General features: G+C 37.4%; 1 protein-coding gene across 9 annotated transcripts in view; it reads left to right on the forward strand.

Moving 5' to 3' along the window:
• ORC4 (origin recognition complex subunit 4) overlaps positions 1 to 21,551 on the forward strand; it is a 113,083-nt gene that overhangs the window by 2,524 nt on the left and 89,008 nt on the right. For 7 of the 9 annotated variants that reach the window (XM_029224508.1, XM_029224509.1, XM_029224512.1 and 4 more), the window contains exon 2: positions 6,594 to 6,645. The exons of 1 other annotated variant lie outside the window; for it this stretch is intronic. The gene's annotated coding sequence lies outside the window, so the exon portion shown is untranslated. Of the gene's footprint in view, positions 1 to 6,593; positions 6,646 to 11,323; positions 11,413 to 21,551 lie in introns of all 9 variants that reach the window. One more of the 9 variants, XM_029224511.1, reaches the window with a different exon arrangement.

Raw genomic sequence — 21,551 nt, forward strand, 5'->3', positions numbered from 1 at the left:
AGTCTATAGAAATCTACTTTGCTGTGCATTTCATGTATTCTTTCAGTCTGACAACCTGTATGCCTGAGCTCTGAGAAAGTTTCTGATACATTTTCTGTAATTTCCTTGCCTCTGTGTTTTTTGTAACTGCAATTAGATATTGTACTCCTGGACCTGTTTCTTTTCTTCCATTTTTCATCTTTTTCCAGTCTTTTGCTTTTCACTTTCTGGGAAATTTACTTGATTTTTCAAGCCTTGAAACTTCCGTTTCTCTTATCATATTTTTAATTTTGAATACCTTTTTTTGATCTTTGTATTTTTTTCCAAAGCATTCTGGTATTTTTTTTCTCTTTATGGATTTAAAGTTTTGTTTTGAGGTTTATTTCTCCCTGCGTGCTCTGTGTTTTCTAAGTTATTCTTTCTGTTGGTATATTTTAGTCTCATTTTAGAGGCTTTCCTCAGCTCTGTTGTGATCCTTGATTCTGTGTTCAAATTTATGTAAGGGGCATTGGAAACCTATTTCATGTCTCTCTTAACTTAGCTAGGTTTTGCTAGCTATTATTGATGGTTCTCACTGTGGAAAGATTTGGCTGGGACATATTTCGGGGGGAAAACCCTGATATCAATTTCTTTAGGTATTTGGAAGCTTTTTCTCTTGGGCCAGTAAGAGTCCAACAAGAAGGATTTTCCAGTCTTCTGCCTATAAGTCAGTGGTTCTCAGCTGTGGCAATAAGATCTCCCCAGGGGTCATTTGGCAATGCCTAAGAGACACATTTGATTATTAAGAATGGGTTCCTACTGAAAACAGGTGGGTAGATGCTGCAGGTGCTGTTGAAAATCCTAGGATGCACAGGGCAGCCACCCACAACAGTTATACAGTTCAAAATGTCAGTACTGCCTATCATGAGAAATCCTGCTCCAGGGTATAAGCCTGATTTCCAGTGCTCTGAGAACCAGGTGAAAGCAGAGCTCAGGAATCTCAACATTCTCTCTCTCCCTCTCTCTCTCTCTCTCTCCCTCTCCCTCTCTCTCTCTCTTTATATATATATATATATTTATTTTTATATTTATATATATTTATTTATTTTTATTTATTTATATATAGATAGATAGATATTCCTGCCCTAGGCAGGAATAAGCAAATATTATTTCCATATGACAAGTCTTTAGCTATTATTTGAAATGCTTTCTTTGTAGTGAAACTATAGTCACAAAACATCAGCAGAGGACTGTGTATCTGAATATATCTTTGTGGGGTTGTGTTATTTTTAACCACAAATTGGCCACGAATTGTTTAAAGAAATTGAAAATATTTTTGCGTTGAATGGTTTAGGAATGAACACATAATAGTCTACTAATTCTGTTTTGGGGAATGTGTTTCTGCTGTTAAAATCTAAAATGTTCCTCAAACAATCCTTTATTCACCTTAGGTCTGTGGTTTCTAGTGGAGGTGGGACGGCCTCCTACGGGGTGTTTGTGGGGCATTTCTGGTCCCAAGGACGGCAGCCAGTCCCAGAGAGGGCAGGGGCCAGGATAGACTGCCTGCAGTGCTTGGGGTGATCCAGCATGAGGAAGAATGGCTCTGTGCCCCCACGTGCCTTTCCCACGTCTCCCAGGATGTTTACATGGGTTAAAAAAAAAAAAGAACATGATTTGAGCCTAGTACTCCATTTTTAAAATAAACACATAGTATTTTTGCAGGGTTTTAACGTACACTGAAATTTTCCACAAATGCAATTACTGAGTAATTTGAGGGAAAGTAGTACTTTGTTTTGTTGGGAACTTTACCAAGAGCTGTTCATCATTTTGGCAACGCCCTTATGGTATCTGAGCTGCTGGTAGGGCACGCCTGTATCTGTCTTCGTTTGTAGCTATGGCATGCAAATATATAACAGAGGGAATTGGGGATTCATTATAGACCCGCTTTGTGTTCTGATGGAGTGGAATAGAGGTTCTGTTTAATTTTAACCATTTTAGCACTGCAGGTCTTTTGGAGATGGCTTTGTCAATGAATTCTAGCCGAAATTAAAATACTGGTTATTAAGTGACCTTGATGTTCTGTGTTCATCTTATTTGAACAGAATTGGCTGATGATTCTGGATAGCTTTGTATATTTTACTAATGCTTTAATGGGAAAATAAAATGTGAGTTGACCATTATAAACTAGGAGGTAGATGAAGTATGGAACAGACAGTTGTTCCCCATCCTTTTATTTCAATTTGTTTCCCCCTTTTCAGTCCCAATCTGCCTTAAATGCTTATCTTCAAGCAAGCATTTGTTGGGGTTGTTAGTTTTTCCTAATTTTTTTCTCCTTAATCTCACATTCTTCTCTGTCTCCCTCCTCACCTCCATAAAAACACAACAAAATCTTAGTCTTTTATATTTTATACTGCTTCCTTGATTAATATTGGAATTGAAATTTAGTATGACATTTTGACTGAAAGGTTGAAGTCAGACTTGGCAAGATTAAAATTCTAAGTGTGTTAGCTTTTCTTTTGGCACACATATGCACATTTTCACATTTCCTTAGGGCTTTCATCTTTCTGCAATTTAAAAAATATACATATTTTTATGTAGATGACCCAGAAATGTCAACTTATATTGTTCTCAACACAATCATTTCTAGTCCGGTATATGTCTGGGTCAACTTACTTTATAATGAGTAAATACCAAAAATATTTTCTCTAAAAGTTGGGTGGTTTGTATCATGTCCAGTTGTGTTATAGCACCACTCTGATGCAATGTCTCATGGGCCTAATGTATTTAAAATTTTATGTTGAAATAAGTTTTATATATGTGACATACATTTTAAAAGTTTTTTACTGTCACAGTTAGCACTGGTTATTCTGTACACTCAAATTATAAGATACATTATTTAATTTAAATACACAAGATAATTATTTTGTAAGTTATCAAAAAGTAATATACATTCAGTGTAAAAATGATCAGAAAAAAAGAAAATTACCTATAATCCCTACACCTATAAATCTGTTAAGGTGTTGATATATGTAATTTTAGTGTTTTTTACCTATGTTTCTGTACATTTATTAACAAAGCTGGATCATAAAATTTTGTTGTATTCTTTTAAAAGAAATAACATGTAGCTAGCATCTTTCCAATGTATTAAGTACTTATATAAAATAATATGATGCTTATTTGCTTTATATTGCAGATATCTGCCAGCCTCTGTGAGCTATATTCCTGAATAATGCCATTATCAGTGTTGACAAGAGAAAATAAAATATAAAAAATTTTCTCATTCCCTATATAAATGTTCTTCAAGCATCTAATTTCTTTAAAAACAACAACAAACAGATGAATTAATTTTAAAGTAGTTTTAAAGTAGCTAACATTCCCCTTGAATTACCGTCCATTGTTTTACAAATATTTCTGTAGGGTCACAATCTGCTAAAGCAGATTTTGCCCATACATTTTATTTTTTTACTTCATTTTATAGATTGTCTTACTGACTTGAACTGATTATCTTTTGTGCTTACATTTCATTTTCACAAATCTTCTATAAGCTTGTATTCCTACCTGGTGTTTTCACAAATTGTGCCTTTGATTGTGCCTTTTTTTTTTCTTTGAAATTTTTTAATGGATGTGGGGTTTTTTCCATTTGTTTGTTTTCCAGAAAAATTGAATGTATAGTACAATGAATTGCTATATATCCACACTCACCCAGTTCCTCTTACTATTAACCTAGTTTCCCTTATTAACATTTTGCCTTAGTGTGGTACATTTGTTGCAATTGATGAACCAGTATTGATACATTATTTTAATCAAAGTGTATAGTTTACATTAAGGTTCACTCTTTGAATTGAACATTATGGGTTTTGACAAATGTATAATGACATATATCCACAATGACAGCATCATACAGAATAGTTTAACTGCTCCAAAGTCCCCTATGCTCTATGCTCCCATGCATGCCTTGAACTCTTGGCAACCACTGATTTTTCATTATCTCCATAGTTTTGCTTTTTCCAAATTGTCGTATGGTTAGAATCATACAGTGTGTGCCCTTTTCAGATTTGCTTTTTCCCTTAGCAATATGCCTGTAAGTTTCCTCCATTTCTCTTCATGGCTTGATAGCTCATTTCTTTTTAGCGCTGAATATTTCATCTTATGGATGTATCACAGTTTGTTTATCCATATACCTACTGAAGGGCACCTTGGTTGCTTCGAAGTTTTGGCAATTATGAATGAAGTTGTCATAAACATTCAGGTGCAGGTCTTTGTGTGGACGTAAGTCTTCAGTTCACTTGGGTAAATACCAAGGTGCATGATTGCTGGATTATGTGTAAGAGTACATTTAGTTTTGTAAGAAACTGCTCACCTGTCTACCAAAGTCCGTATACTTACCATTTTGCACTCCAGTCAGCAATAAATCAGAGTTGTAATTACTCCATGTCCTCATCAGCACTGGTCTTGTCATTGTTTTGGATTTAGCCATTCTAATGGTTATAGATTGTTGTTTTAATGTGCAATTCCGTAGTGATACATGGTATTGAACTTTTTTGTGTGTATGTGGTACACGGGCCTCTCACTGTTGTGGTCTCTCCCGTTGGGGAGCACAGGCTCTGGACGCGCAGGCTCAGCGGCCATGGCTCACGGGCCCAGCCGCTCCTCAGCATGTGGGATCTTCCCGGACCGGGGCACGAACCCGTGTCCCCTGCATCGGCAGGCGGACTCTCAACCACTGCGCCACCAGGGAGGCCCCTGAACATCTTTTCTTATGCTCATTTGCAATCTGTATGTCTTATTTGTTGAGTTTCGTGTCCAGATCTTTTGTACATTTTTAAGCTGGATTGCTTATTTTCTTATAGTTGAGTTTTAAGAGTCCTTCGTATATTTTGGATACCAATCTTTTATCAGATATGTGTTTTGCAAATATTTTTTCTCAGTTTGTGGCTTGTCTTCATTCTCTTAATGGTGTCTTTTGCAGAACAGAAAATTTTACTTTAAATAAAGTCCATTTTATCACATTTTCTTTCATGGTTCATACTTTTGGTGTTGTATCCAAAAATTCATTGCCAAACCCAAGGGCACCTACATTTTTCCTATGTTCCTTTTTAGAAGTCTTATAGTTTTGTGTTTTACGTATAGGTCTCTGATCCATTTTGCATGAAAAGTATAAGGTGTATGTCAACTCATTTTTTTTGCCTGCCGGTGTCTAGTTGTTCCCACACCATTTGTTGAGAAGCGGAGAAAGACTTCTTTCTCTTTTGAATTGCTTTTGCTTCTTTGTCACAAATTAGTTGACTGTATTTATGTGGGTCTATATCTGAGCTCTCTACTCTGTTCCATTGATTTGTTTTTCTGTTCTTTCCCCATTACCACACTGTATTATTATCTGTTATCTTAATAGTAAGTCTTGAAGTGGGGTAGTTTCTGACCTCCAGCTTTGTTCCTGTTCAGTATTGTATTGGCTGTTCTGTCTTCTGCCTTTTCATGTAAACTTTAAAATAACTTACTATAATTTTGATTGGGATTGCATTGAATCTGTAAGTCAGGATTGGAAGAACTGACATCTTAACACTATTGAGTCTTCCTATCCATATACATGGAATATCTCTCCATTTATTTAGCTCCTCTTTGATTTCTTTCACCATAGTTTTATAGTTACCTCATATAGATCTTATACATATTTTGTTAGATTTATACATACATTTTTTGTGGGGCTTTTTTTTTTGATACTAATGTAAATGGTATTATAATTCCGAATTCCAGTTGTTCGTTACTGGCATAGGAAAGCAATTGACATTGGTAATACTAACCTCTCTCTCTCCCCCTCCCCCTCCCCCTCCCCCTCCCTCTCTCCCTCTCTCCCTCCCTCCCTCCCTCCCTCCCTCTCTCCCCCTCCCTCTCTCTCTCTCTATATATATATATATGTATATATATATAAAACCTGTACCCTTGCTTCAATACCTTATTGATTCCAATAGTACCTATTGTGTGTGTAGATTCTTTGGGATTTTCTACATACACGGTCATGCCATCTGCAAACAGAGACATTTTTACTCTTTCCTTCCTGTGTACCTTTTCTTTTCTTGTCTTACTGTATGATGTTGACTAACAGTGGTGATTCTTACATTCTTCTTGATCTTAGTAGGAAAGCATCTAGTTTCTTAGTATTAAAAATCATGTTAGCTGTAGAGTTTTTTAGTTTTTTTTTTTTTAACCGAGTTAAAAAGGTCCCTTATAGTCCTAGTTTGCTGAAATTCTTTATCATGAGTGGATGTTGGATTTTGTCAAATGCTTTTTCTGCAAAGAAGAGATTTCTTCTTTATCCTGTTGATGTTGTAAATTACATTAATTGCTTTAGGAATGTTGAATTAACTTTGCATACCTGGAATAAATCCCACTTACTCTTTGTGTATAATTATTTTTATGTGTTTTTATTTCTGTGTGTTTATCATAGAAACTTTGGAAAGCCAATAAGGAATCACACAGATAAGAATCGTGGTGCAGAATGGAATAAGAGACTCTATCCTTGCAATATCTTTTATTTTCAAATTGAAGTATAGTTGGTTTACAACATCGTGTTTCTGGTGTACCGCAAAATGATTCAGATATACATATATATACATATTCTTTTCCATTTATTACAGGATATTGAATTGAATATTGAATACAGTTGAATACAGTTCCCTGTGTGATACGGTAGGACCTCATTGTTTATCTGTTTATCTATATCATTGTTTATATTGTTTATCAGTTTATATCTGCTAATCCCAAACTCCTAATTTATCCCTCCCCCCTCCCCTTTCCTTTTGGTAACCATAAGTTTGTTTTCTATGTCTGTGAGTCTATTTCTGTTTTGTAAATAAGTTCATTTGTATCATTTTTTTAGAATCCACATATAAGTGATATCATATGATATTTGTCTGTTTTGTCTGATTTACTTCACCTAGTATGGTAATCTCTAGGTCCATTCATGTTGCTGAAAATGGCATTATTTCATTCTTTTTTATGGCTGAATAGTATTCCTTTCTCTGTGTGTGTGTGTGTGTGTGTGTGTGTGTGTGTGTGTGTGTGTACGTACATACATACACTATATTTTCTCCATTGTGTATTCATGCCTCCTTTGTCATAAATTGACCATAGGTGCATGGGTTTATTTCTGGGCTTTCTATCCTGTTCCATTTATCTATTGTCTCTTTTTGTGCCAGGACTGTACTGCTTTGATTACTGTAGCTTTGTAGTATAGTCTGAAGCCAGGGAGCATGACTCTTCTAACTCCGTTCTTTTTTCTCAAGATTGTTTTGGCTATTTGGGGGCTTTTGTATCGCCGTACAAAGTTTAAAATTATTTGTTCTACTTCTGTGAAAAATACCATTGATAATTCCATAGGGATTGCACTTAATCTGTACCTTGCCTTGGGCAGTATGGTCATTTTAACAATATTGATTCTTCCAATACAAGAACACGGTATATCTTTCCATCTGTTTGTGTCATCTTCAATTTCTTTCATCAGAGTCTTTATAGTTGTGGTATTACAAGTCTTTTGCCTCCTTAGGTAGGTTTATTCCTAGATATTTTATTCTTTTTGATGCGATGATAAATGGGATTGTTTTCATTTTATTGACGTAAAATTGCTTGTAGTAGTCTCTTAGGGTCTTTTCTATTTCTGTGGTGCCAGTGGTAACTTTTTTTATTTCTGAATTTATTGATTTAGGCCCTTTTTTTCTTGATGAGGCTGGGTAAATGTTTATCAATTTTGTTTATCTTCTCAAACAACCAGTTTTTTTTTTTTTTTTTTTAGAGAACGCATCTTTATTTTACTTTATTTTATTTTTTTGCGGTATGCGGGCCTCTCACTGTTGTGGCCTCTCCCGTTGCGGAGCACAGGCTCCGGACGTGCAGGCTCAGCAGCCATGGCTCACAGGCCCAGCCGCTCGGCGGCATGTGGGATCTTCCCGGACCTGGGCACGAACCCGCGTCCCCTGTATCGGCAGGCAGACTCTCAACCACTGCACTACCAGGGAAGCCCTGTTTTAGTTTTAACATCTATTTTGTCTGATATAAGTATTGCTACTCTGACTTCCTTTTGATTTCCGTTTGCATGGAATACTTTTTTCATCCCCTCACTTTCATTCTTTATGTGTCTCTAGATGTGAAATGAGTCTTTCGTAGGCAGCATATACATGCATCTTGTTTTTGTATCCATTCAGCCACTCTGTCTTTTGCTTGGAGTGTTTAGTCCGTTTACATTTAAGGTAATTATAGATATGTATGCTCTTATTGCCATTTTGTTAACTGTTTTGGATTTGTTATAGGTCTTTTGTTCCCCCTTCTTTTGTTCTCTCGTGACTTGATGACTATCTTTAGTGTTATGTGTGGATTCCTTTTTCTTTTTTTGTGTGTATATTGTAGATTTTTGTTTTGAGATTACCGTGAGGTTTTTGTCTAACAGCGTGTATATATATGTGTATGTATGTATATATGATTGTTTTAAGTTGTTGACCTCCTCAAGTCCATTTTAAAACCCTGCCTTTGTACTCTCTTTCCTTCACGTATGCTGTTTTTGATACTGTATTTTACATCTAATTGTTTTGTATATATATATCCCTTAACTGTTTATTGTGAATATGGATGTTTCTACTACTTTTGTCTTTTGAACTCCCTACTAGCTTTGTGTGTGGATGATTTTCTATCTTTACTGTATGTATGCCTTTCCCAGTGAGCTATTTCATTTCATAGTTTTCTTGTTTCTAGTTGTGGCCTTTTCTTTTTGCCTAGAGAAGTTCCTTTAACATTTGTTGTAAAACTGGTGGTGCTGAATTCTTTTAGCTTTTGCTTTTGCTTTTCTGTAAAGCTTTTAATTTCTCCATCAAATCGAATGAGAGACTTGCTGGGTAGAGTATTCTTAGTTGTAGGTTTTTCTTTTTCATCACTTTGAATTTATCATGCCTTCTGGCCTGCCGAGTGTCTGCTGAAAAATCAGCTGATAGCCATATGGGAATTTCTTTGTATATTATTTGTTGCTTTTCCCTCGTTGCTTTTAATATTTTCTCTTTATATATATATATTTTTAGTATGTATTTATTTATTTGTTTGGCTGCATCACGTCTTAGTTGCAGCATGTGGGATCTTCGTTGCCGTGTGTGGAATCTTTAGTTGTGGCATGCAGGACCTTTAGTTGCAGCATGAGAACTCTTAGTTGTGGCATGTGGGATCTATTTCCCTGACCAAGGATCAAACCTGGGCCCCCTGCATTGGGAGCATGGAGTCTTAGCCACTGGACCACCAAGGAAGTCCCTATTCTCTCTCTCTCTTTTTTTTTTTTTCCTATTCTCTCTTTATCTTTAATTTTTGGCATTTTGTTTACAATGTATCTTGGCATGTTCTTCTTAGAGTTAATCCTGTATGGGAGTCTGTGCTACTTGGACTTGGGTGACTGTTTCCTTTCCCAGGTTAGGGAAATTTTCAGCTATTATCTCTTAAAATATTTTCTCAGGCCCTTTCTCTCTTTCTTCTCATTCTGGGACACCTATACTGCGAATACTAGTGCACTTGATGTTGTCGCAGAGGTATCTTAAACTGTCCTCGTTTCTTTTCTTTTTTTTTTTTTGTTAAGCAGCAGTGATTTCCACTACTCTGTCTTCCAGCTCACTGATCCGTTCCTGTGTATCATTTAGTCTACTGTTGATTTCTTCTAATGTATTTTTCATTTTAGTTATTGTATTTTTCATCTCTGGTTGTTCTTTATGTTTTCTAACTTTTTGTTAAAAACTTCTAACTTCTCTCTCTGTGCCTCTGTTCTTCTCCCGAGTTTTTTCATCTTTACGATCATTACTCTGAATTCTTTCTCAGTTATATTGTCTGTCTCCACTTCACTTAGTTATTTTTCTGGGGTTTTATCTTATTCCCTGCATCTGGAACATATTTTTCTGCTGCCTCATTTTTCTGAGTTGCTTTTTGTATTTATATGTGTGTGTCAGGTTGTTATGTTTTTTAATCTTGGAGAAGTGGCCTTCTGTAGGAGACATCCTATGTCTCCCAGCAGTGCACTCCCCTTTCATCACCCAAGCTATATGCTCTAGGGTTTTCCCCTAAGAGGGCTGCGTGTGTCCTTCTGTTGTGGCAGGTTGACTATGTAGGTGGTCTGGTAGGCTCAGTTGCCCCCTAGTCCGGTTGGGTGCCACACTCTACCTTGTTTGGATGCTGCTGGCTGCTGTTTAGTGGGACCTGGTCACAAGGTGGCTGGTTGAAGAACCCTAGGGAACCCCAGGGCTAGTACTGGCTCTGCTGGGTAGAATCAGGGTCCCCAAGGCTCTGGGACTGTTGCCCACCCCCTGGGAGGTGGAGCCAGATCTGAGGTTAGTGCTAGACTACTGGCAGGCAGAGCTGGTTCCTGGAATCTGGCTGCAGGCCCTGAGGTCCAGAGCTCATTTCAGGTCGTTGTTTGGGGGGTAGGGGGGTGTTCCTGACACAGTTGAGTATGGAGTCTGGGGTGTCCCAAAGCTTCCATTCGCCTGCTAGTGGACAGGACCAGGGCCCAGCTGGTCCCAGGGTAGGGTCCGGCCTGCTGTGGGTGGCCTGTGTCCACAGGCTTCAGGATTGTAGTTTTCTGGTGTCTGCTCCCTGGTGGGTAAATCTGGTCCAGAGGCTAGGGCAGGCTTCCTGGAAAGGAAAAGGGAAAGGCCATGCCTGCCCATTAGTGGGTGGAGCTGTGTCTTGGCCCTCTGGCGGGCAGGGCTGTGTCTAGAGAGTTGTCTACGGGCAACTGTGGGCTCAGGAAGTCTTTAGGCATCCTGTCTGCTGATGGGGGGGTTGCATCCCCCGCCCAGTTAGTTGTTTGGCCTGAGGCGGTCCATCACTACAGGCTGTTGGGTGAGGCCAGGTGTTGGTGCTAATGAGTGAACAAGGCAGCTGCTGGCAGCTTGTTCATATGGTTAAATGTTCCCAAATATGTCAGCCACCAGTGTTTGTGTCCCGGGGTGAGCTGCAGCCGCCTCTCCGGGAGACTCTTCAAGACCAGAAAGTAGGTCTGGCCCTGGCTGCTATCAAATTACTGCTTTTGTGCTGAATCCCAGTGCACATTTGTGTGCCCCTTTCAAGAGTGAAATCTCTATTTTTCCCAGCCCTGTGGGGCTCCTGCAGTTAAGCCTGCTTGCCTTCAAAGCCAAATGCTCTTGGGACTCATCTTCCTGGTGCTGGAGCCCCTGGGCTGGGGAGCCTGACATGGGGCCCAGAGCTCTCATGCCTGTGGGAGAACCTGTGCATTATAATTATTCTCTGTTTTGTGGGTCACTGACCTTGGGGGAATGGGATTTGATTATATCACAAGTCTGCCCTTCCTACCCATCTTACTGTGGTTCCTTCTTTATGTTTTTAGCTGTAGAAGATACTTTTTGGCAGGTTCCAGTCTTTTTCATCCATGGTTGTTCTGCAGATAGTGTGATTTTGGTGTTCTCGTGAGAGGAGGTGAGCTCATGGTCTTTCTACTCTGCCATCTCGGCTGCTCTCTTCTCCAAGTTCTTTCACATTCAAGATGGCATTCTGGAATGGCACTGCTTTTAAAACCCATAGTGGACACTAGGCTGTCAGGGCTTTCACTGCAGAGCTTGGACGGCAGACTGGTCTTGCCAGAGCTCATGAGGCCTATGCAGAACAGGTCATCCTTTGGGTATGCAGGCGGTAGTCCCCTGCAGCAGAGTGCTCTAAAACACAGATATTCCATGTATAGAAATGCCTCAGTTATCCAGTGTTCAGACATCCAGCAGCCTAAAGCATCTGGAATGGCTCCAAACCCAAAAAAAAAAAAAAAAAAAAAGCAGCACTGTCATTCATAATTTTTGATTTTTCTTATTTGACTTTTAATCTCTGTATTGTAGGATTTTCTAGTTATCTTTTTATTATTTATTCCTAGTTTAATTCCATTATGGTATTAGAGCATACTTTAATATGATTTCAAGTCTTCCAGATTTTAGGTGTGTTTTATGGCCCAGAATGTGGTCTATCTTGGTAAATGTGACATGTGAACTTGAGAAGAATGTGTATTACCTTATTGGAGAGTTAATTCCTTTATCAATATGTAATGCCCTCTTTATTCCCAATACTTCTTCTTGCTCTGAAATTTGCTCTGTGTGAAATTAACATAGCTACTTAAACTTTCTTTGGATTAGTGTATGTCTTCTTCCATTTCTGTACTTTAATGTGTGTCATTTTTAAAGTCAGTTTCTTATAGAGAACATAAAGTTGTGGTTTGTTTTTTTAATTACTCTGTTTTTAATTGGTCTATTTATTTAGACCATTGACATTTAAAGTCATTACTGACATAATAGATTTATATCTACTACATTTATTACTGTTTTGTTTTGTTTTGTTGTTCTTTGTTTCTTTTTTGTCCTCTACTCTTTTTTTTTTCTTCCCCTGCCTTCTCTAGTTTTAACCAGGCATTTTATATTTGGGTTCTTTTCCTCTTTCAGGCTATAAATTATACTTTTTAAAAACTTCTTTTAGTGGTTGCTGTAGTATTTGTAGTATACACTTACAAGTAATGCAAGTCCACTTTCAAATAACACTATACCATTTATCGGGTAGTACAAGTATCATATAACAGTATTTCCAGTTCCTCCTATCCCTTGTAACATTTTCTCTCATCACTTCTACGTTGTTAAGCATATCAATGGTATTCTTTATTTCTGTGCCACTGTTTTCTATTTCTGGCATTTCCTTTTGATTCATTCTTTGCTTGTTACATTGCCCATCTGTAATTGCAGGTTGTCTGCTTTTTCCATTAGATCCCTTAGCATATTAGTCATAGTTGTTTTAAATTCCCAGTCTATTAATTCCAAATTCTCTGCCATATCTGAATCTCGTTCTGTCTCTTCTCTTCAAACTGTGTGTTTTTCTCCTTTTATTATGCCTTGTAATTTTTTTGTTGAGAGCCAGACATGATGAACTAGATATAAAGAACTGAGGTAAGTCTTTAGTGTGATATTTTATGTTCCTTTATCTCAGAGGTAGACTGTGTTTATTGTTTACTGTACCTGTATGTGTCAGAAGCTAAAATTTCTTTTAGTGTCCTTTTGTCTCCACTCTTCTTTGAATTTCTTTAGCAATTTCTTAAGTAAGATCTGAGAGTTGTTCTTTTAGTTGTAATCCCCAGTTAAAATACCCAAGCCCTATCATATGGTAAGATGTGAGGGGAGGGGAAACATTCCATGTTTCTTTGATTTGGTCTTGGTTTTGTTTTATATTTGTGAGAGAGCCTGGGTGCCTGGGATGTGACTTTCACAGGTGCTTGTCAGCTGCCTCCCCCCATTCTCCAACACACACACATTACCCTTTTTATGTGAGTCAGGAAGGCTAGAAGGAGCTAGAGTTGTATATTTCTTTTCCTCAGGTCAGTTACGCTCTGGTAAAAGAGTTTCCTTTCAGGGCAAGCCCTGTTAAGGAGGACAGAATGGTCTTGGATGTATTTCAGTATGGGTACTTTTCCCTTACCCCTGTAGAAGCAGGAGGAGACTTTTCTCTGGCTTTCTCTGAGAACCTAGTGAGGTTCCTGGAGGTAAAATTCAGGAAAGTTGGGAGGCTTCCCTAAGCCTGGGCCCTCTTGGAGTTTTTAACTTAAACTTGTCTACATTGAGTCTCTAGCAGTTTGTCAATTACATTTTAAGTTTTCATACCTTGGAACTGGCTTCAATGTAATTTCTGTTTCCAGGCTTCTGCTCCAATAAACTGTGATTCTCTATATCTGCCTGTGTGTCTCTAATTTTAGAGGAAACAGTTTGCCCTATGACCTCATTCCTTTTAGGGATTAAGGGAGAGTTGTTTTTTAATTCAGTTTTTTTCTTGTGAGGACAAGAGTATCAACCTCTAAGCTCTTTACATGCCAGACAGAAAGCCTTGATCCTTTTTGAACAAAAAAATGGTATTTTTTTTTTTTAACCAAATTCACCAGGACTTTACTTGAAGAGTAATTGTCTTTCATTGTGTTTGTATTGTGACTTGGTTAACTAATTTCCTAGTACTGGATATTTAATTTTTTCTTTTTATAACCAGAGCTATATTAAACATCCTTTCAGCTAAGTATTTGTACATATCTGTGATTATTTCTTTTGAGTAAAATTTTGAAAGTGGAATTGCTGAATGGAAGGCAGTAAAATTGTGGCTTCTAGTACTGTGTGTTTGTACCATTATTGTGTGTTAGTTTCATTAACCACAACTTCACCAACCCCAAGTATTGTCCCAACTGAAACAAAACACTTTACTTTCGTATGCCAAAAATGGTATCTCATTTAATCTTTTTTTCATTTAGTTTTAATAAAGAACTGCATTTTAAAGATGAGATTTATTTTTTATTTTCCTAAGTTATTTTGTATTAACATCAGAATATCGCTTAATGATTTTGCCACTCATCAGTGATAGCTAATAAGGCAGTGGAATGTTAAACAGTGCAACTTTCCAGTTTACTACCTCAATATTGTTATACTGCATTCATTAATCACTGAAACAGGAGCTGCTTACAGATGCTTAATTATGTAATACAATAAACTGATTAATAAATTTGTATATTTTCATCAATAAGCATAATACTTTAACAAAGTAAATATAAACATGTTGTTTCAATGGTTGAATTGATAGTTTGGTAACTTAAATTGAGCATTTTTCAGTTTGAAGGAATCTTACAGTCCAACTTATTGGGAAGAGCAGTAGTGTTTAAACTCATATATGGAACCACTTAAAATTGGGTTAGTGAGTTTTTGTTGTTGCTTGTTTTCTCTAGAATGCTATTAAGTATTAGTAGTAGTGAACATATTATTCATGATTTTATTTGCAACACTGTTTACAATGGATTTTTGATACCTATCCTATTTCAAATTAAAGAACCAGGTTTCTAGCAATCTAAAAGATGCACTTTCTTATTTACATATTATATTTGCTAATATTTGAGGCAGAGTCTCTGTTTCTCTTTATGAATTCTGTGTGAGCTTTATCTGTAAAAATTTTTTACCTTTTGTCGAGTTTTATTTACAAAGGTTATATCAGGTATGTAGAATAAAGATAAAAGGCCTATATCTTTTTTTCTAGATATTGGAACTGTTTAAATCCTTTTGAACTTCTGTTTTGAGTGTTTAGGTTAAAAATTATCTTCCCAAACTACCTTGGTCTATAGCCATTTGGGGGCTTAGTTTTGAGTACCCTTTCCATTTCTTTTGTGATAACTAATTTGTTCAGGTTTTCTGCCTCTACTTTCCTTACTATTTATTAGTAATTATTTCTTCAATTTTGTGCTTTGATCCTTATTTTCCGTTATGCAGTCTTTCGATTTACTTAATTTTCTATGTAAGTTACTTGTTGCAAATTACATATTTATTTTCGTCTTTAATAATAAGTTTGTTTATTACTGTACAGTTCTGCACCCAGTTTCAGCCTAGGGTTGTGGGAGGGGCAGGTTTTCCCATACCACCAAGCACTTCTCAGACACCAGGTGAGTGTCCTACAATTCAACTTAATTCTGACACTTTTTACCCAGAGGTAGCATCAGATTCCACAGGTTAATGAGTCAGTCTTACAAGACACCCCCAGCCCCTTCAGATGCCAATTGCAAGTCAAGGTTGTCACCTGTGCTTCTGATCAACCCACTATACTTCAGAGGTTCCAATGACAACCCCCCCCACACACACACCCTTGGGCTTGATTAATTTGCCTGAGTGGCTCATAGAATTCAGAGAAACATTTTACTTACTAGATGAGCAGTTTATTATGAAAGGATATAACTCAGGAATAGTCATTTGGAAGAGATGTGTATGGCAGGTTATGGGGAGGGGAAGTGGAGCTCTGAGACCGTACGTCTCAGAGTGGCTGCTACTCTCCCCAAATCTCCACACGTTCACCAACGCAGAAGTTCTTCAAAACCAATACTTGGGGGATTTTTATGGAGGAGGCTTCATTGCATAGGCATGATGAATCATTAACTCCGTTTTTAGCCTTTCTCCCTACTCAAGAGAATGGGAGGCAAGGCTAAAAAGTTCCAAGCTTCTGATCATGTATTGTTCTTTCTGCTGGCTAGCCCTCATTCAGGACCCATCCAGGAGCCACTGAAAGTCACCTCATTAGAACAAAAGGCACTCTTATCACCCAGGAAATCACAAGGGTTTTAGGATCCCTGTGTCAGGAACTGAGTTTAATAACCAAATATTAGAACAAAAAATGCTCCTGGTGCTCTTATTACTTAGGAAATTACAAGGGTTTCTGAAGCTCTGTGCCAGAAACCAGGGGCAGAGACCAATATATATTTTTTATTACCTCACAAATACCATACATTTTTCTCTAAATTTTACCTTGGTAACATTCTCTAGATTTTGTGATATTCTTGCGGTTTTGTTTTTCTTTTTTTTGAACAGGAAGTTTACAGTATTTCTCAATATCAATAATTGGATTATCAGTACTTTTATTTTTTTAATAAATTCTGAAGGAGAGTATATTAGTTATTTATTGCTATGTAGAAAACTACTCCAAAACAGGTGCAACCAGTAGTTGCTTAAAACAACATTTATTTTCTCACACAGTTTCTGTGGGTCAGGAATTCAGGAGCAGCTTAGATAGACGGTTGTGGCTCTTGGTCTCTCATGGGTGACAGTCAAGATATTAGCTGGAGTTGCAGTCGTCTGAAGGCTTGACAGGAGCTGGAGAATCTACATCTAAACTGGTTCACTCATATGGTTGGCAAGTTACTACTTACTCCTGGCAAGAGTCCTCAGTCCTCAGTTCCTTATGATGTGGACCTCTTCACAGTGTTGCCTGACTGTCTTCCCTACATGACAGGTGGCTTCACCCAGAGCAGGTGGTCCAGAGGAAGTCAAATTTTCTATCCTCAGAAGTCACACTCCATTATTACCACAATAACCTGTTGGTTATACTAGCCAGCTCAATAGTGTGATAGGGGATTACTCAAGGAAATGAATACTAGAAGATGAGAACCATTGGGGGCCATTTTGGAGGGTAGTTAAAGTGGAATAAATAAAACCTTGCACTTTGAGAATAAGATCTCCTCTCTTAAGAGGGCCAGAAAGTTATCTGGGGCACCACCTCCCCTTCTCAGACCTCAGTATCTACTCCAAGTTTCTTCTGAATTTCTTGTATAAGAAATTCTCATTTTATACATAGCTATAATTGTTGCCTTCAGTTGGGATAAATGGAGCTACTGAGTATTCAGCGTTGGAGATTGGTATGCTTTTCTACCATTCATTTTCCTTGTCTTCTCTGTGATCATTGTCCTGCTGCTACTTTTTTCTTTTGGCTGTGCCCTGCGGCTTTTTTGTGGGATTTTAGTTCCCTGACCAAGAATCAAACCCGGCCCTTCGGCAGTGAGAGCTCGGAGTCCTAATCACTGGACCTCCAGGGAGTTCCCTGTTCTGCTGCTACTTTAGATCTTACATTTATTCTGGAGTTCCCCTGAGGAAACTTATTTGTTTTAAGTTTTCTTTTACTAATAATGTGTTGTAACTCCCTCTATACTAGTGGATTTTTAGCCCATGTGCTTTATGTCTTCCAGATGTTCTTCAGCATTCTGGTCATCTCAGCTTTTTAGCTTTCCTGATTGCATAGATTTATCCTTTTTATTGTTGTTTCTTCTGTGACATTTCTGAGGGAAGTCAAGGTAAACCGAAATAGTCAGCCTTCTTAAAGGGGAAGCCTCTGCTTCTGAGCCTACCCCTTTGTTAGGGTTGACTCATTGTTATGCAGTCTGGTCTACCTCCAAAGGGAGAAAAGACTATTTCCCTGAGTGCTTTCTCGTGTTTACTTAGAAAAGACCATTTTTTTTATTAGCAAGTAGATTGCACCACAAATCCAGTGTCGGAGATTCCATGTTTGTTTACCTGCTGCTGCCTTTTCAAGGGAGTAATCTGGATATCATGAGTTAGTTCTGTCTTATTTAAGAATTAGGAAATTCATAGCTCAGGATGTATTTGAGTTTTTTTCAACTATAATCTGAGTTCTCCCTGTAGCCAGTTTAATGGTCCTTTTGTTTATGGTTGTTGGGCATTTTTTGTTTCAACGAGGGTGAATTTTCTTGTTTTCCTTACATCAGTGGTTAAGGAATAGCATTTTCTCAGGACAGAGAATGGTGTGTACATGAGAAAAGCTGTATATAGAATGACATCAATATAGGAAACAGTATATTTGAACCTGTCTGCTCAAAATCAATCATCCGTTAGTTGTCTCACTGACAGCCCTTTAACCTTGGGGGAAAGAAAGATTTACAGAAAAGGATGGATGTATTGCACCCGAATTCTTAACCTAGATCTGCCTGCAACTGGATCTGTGAATAAATTTGCGTCTCAGGTTTTCCTGTGTGAAAATGAGAGAGTTATATTTGGTGATCTTTTAAAAGTAAGTGAGTCTATAACTTTTATTAAGACAGTTTGGATAGCCTATTGCATTAAAGTAATTACAATGAACGGTTATTTTGCAATGCAAGCAATAACAAGTTTTTTGAGCATTCTCCTGGTTTGGAGTCTGAAAAGGATCATGTTTTCTTCTGTATTGTATAATGCTATATAAGAAATTCTAAGCTGCCTTTTTAAAGCAAAAAAACCCCCCAAAAAACCCCAGCTTTTTCTTAGCACACTCTCCCGTAAAAAAGAAAAGCCAACTGTTTTAAGATCTTATTACAGTAAAAATGCTTAAACTCAAGTTTTCATCTGTCATGGCAAAGTTACCTAAACATGCTGATTGGGGGGGTGGGGGGGTGGGGGGGTGGCTGTGTATTCAGTAGTAAACACAATTGGAGAACATAATTTCTTTGGCCCTAGTGCTCAAATTGTAGGAATTTGGTCTCCTTATGTTTCCTGCATAAGCTGAAAGTCTCATTAGAAACATACTGTTCTTAAAGTTTTTAGCAAAAATTCTTAGAGTTTGTATTCACATGGGTAATTTCTAGAAATTCTCAGATTGTTTCTCTCTAAGGCAATGTTTTCAATTTTCTCTCTACTTAAATAGTTTAATTAACATTTGCTAATTAATTCATTGGGGTTGTAGCATATAATATTTACATAAATTCAACTGTGTGAGCATGTCAAAGGAAAAAATTATTTTAACAGTAGGGGGGATTCTATTCATCATTTTTCTCAAATGAACATATGCCCTGGAGTAATGGTCTTGCGAAAAAGTACAGTACTACTTTATAAGCAGTTCAGAGCTTTTCAGAGAAAATTTGACCATATGTGCTCTCTCCTTACTCACTGACTTTAGTGCCAGGTCTTAAATCTTGAGTCCCATGTATGACACTTTCCTCTTCCCAAAAAAAATAATGTTTTCATTGAATTCAGATCTTTGTTTCCTTTATACTGTTTATCCATCCAAATAAACACATTAGCTTTGGTTCACAAGCTTAATTCTTCCTTCTATTCAGCACATTTCTAGTCAGATTCTGTGTGCTCAGAGAATGTAGACTACTGTTAGCCAGTGTAATATTTAAGATGTAGTTATAACATAAATCAGTGCCAATAAAGTGTTATAATGCATTCCAAAGGCTGGAAGGGTTTCTAGATTCTTTGCAAGTTTGTGTTGCTTCTTTCATTAGCTTCTTTCATAGTTCAGAAGTGAATATATTTTATTTTTAGATATGTGTCTTAAGTCCTCCCGGGACTTCCCTGGTGGCGCAGTGGCTAAGAATCTGGCTGCCAGTGCAGGGGACACGGGTTTGAGCCCTGGTCTGGGAAGATCCCACATGCCGCAGAGCAACTAAGCCCGTGCGCCACAACTACTGAGCCTGTGCTCTAGAGCCCACTAGCCACAACTACTGAAGCCCGCGCGCCTAGAGCCATGCTCTGCAACAAGAGAAGCCACCGCAATGAGAAGCCCGCGCACCGCAATGAAGAGTAGCCCCCACTCGCCGCAACTAGAGAAAAACCGCGCGCAGCAACGAAGACCCAACACAGCCCAAAATAAATAAATAAAATTTATAAAAAATTAAAAAGTAAAGAAGTCCTCTCAATATTATTTCTTTTTTATGTATTCTTTTACACTAATGCAAAGTTTATACTTCTCATCATTTACAAGGGCTGTTCCATGGTTAATAATCATAAAGTACTGTAGTAACTTATAAATTGCCTTTTTTTCCTGAAGATTTCATGTTGTTAAACCTATGATTTTCCCACTGAAGTTGTTTACTTAGTTTGTGATGGTTGCACATATTCTCAAAAACAACTCGATGGGCATATTTGATGTCAGGATTCTAATAGGTACTTTACAAATAAATACATTTACTAAAAGATATATATGTAGAGTACCTTTGCACATATATGTATGCATAAATATACACATATATGTGTGAGGGTGTGTCTCCATGTGTATATGTGATTCCAGGCACACTGCTATGCAGTATTGAAAACTCAGAGGTGAGAGACAGAATGGCTTTTCTGGAGAATTACAAACATTTCCATATGGTCATTTTTGAGTATTAGACATAAAATATTTTTCTTCACTTTAATATCAATTAAGAAAATAGCATGTCATCATATGATTAGACTACAGATTATTAAACCTTGGATTCATTTGATCTGAGTGAGTTCCTAAGTAAATTGCACCCCTGTATATTCGCTGGGAACAAATGAGGAGAAAAAAAGATTTTATAAAATTCTCAGCAATTACCACAGTTCACTGTAGACAAGTTTATCTAGAAATCACAAAAGGCTTTTATTTGGAATTATGCTTCAGCTCTGTGGAGAACTCAAGGAAACATCTTACCAGAAAATGTTCCCCAACTTGACTTACTAAATGTGCATAATTTCATAGACAGCATTTTCAACCTGATCCCTTTAGGAGTAGTAAAAATATGTTTGCTTGTCTGTTAACTTGGAATTTATACCTATTTTGTTGCTTATTTCCCCCACCTTCAAAATTTCTCTTAACTCTATTTTAATCTTCACCTTGCTGCAAATGCTCTATGTGGAAAGAGATATGTGAAAACTAATTCTACCTGACTGATAAACACTTTAAATATGTTCTTACCTAAGTTTCATCTCAAAGAACATTAACAAAGCGTGGAAACCACTCACAGATTTCTTCTAAAATGCCTTTTCTATATTATGTGACTGTTTATCACAACATTTTTCTAACTGAAGAGAGAGGCAAAGTTCTAATCTTCTGTCCATTCTTACTCTTCTTTGAAAAATGTCAACCATGCAGAGTTAGACACTAGATAAACAGTAGTAGAATTTGTATTTTTCAACTTTCACCTAAATTAGATAGAAGTTGATAATGGTATTATTTTCAGTGTTTTCTTCAGTCATCATCAGAAAGAGAGTATTACTGTTTTTTTTTTTTTTTTTTAATTTACCAAGAGTTCTTGTCACAAAGTAATATGCCCCACTACTGGAACTTTAGGGTTTTAACCAAAAAAACGTTACTAAAGAAAATAATGATCATTTGTATGGTTTTTTTTTTTTTTTTTTGGCGGTACGCGAGCCTCTCACTGTTGTGGCCTCTCCCGTTGCGGAGCACAGGCTCCAGACGTGCAGGCTCCGCGGCATGTGGGATCTTCCCAGACCGGGGCACGAAGCCGTGTCCCCTGCATCGGCAGGCAGACTCTCAACCACTGCGCCACCAGT

Source organism: Monodon monoceros, unplaced genomic scaffold (genome assembly GCF_005190385.1).
Source record: "Monodon monoceros isolate NGI ecotype Baffin Bay Population unplaced genomic scaffold, NGI_Narwhal_1 Super_Scaffold_16, whole genome shotgun sequence".
Classification (NCBI taxonomy): domain Eukaryota; kingdom Metazoa; phylum Chordata; class Mammalia; order Artiodactyla; family Monodontidae; genus Monodon; species Monodon monoceros.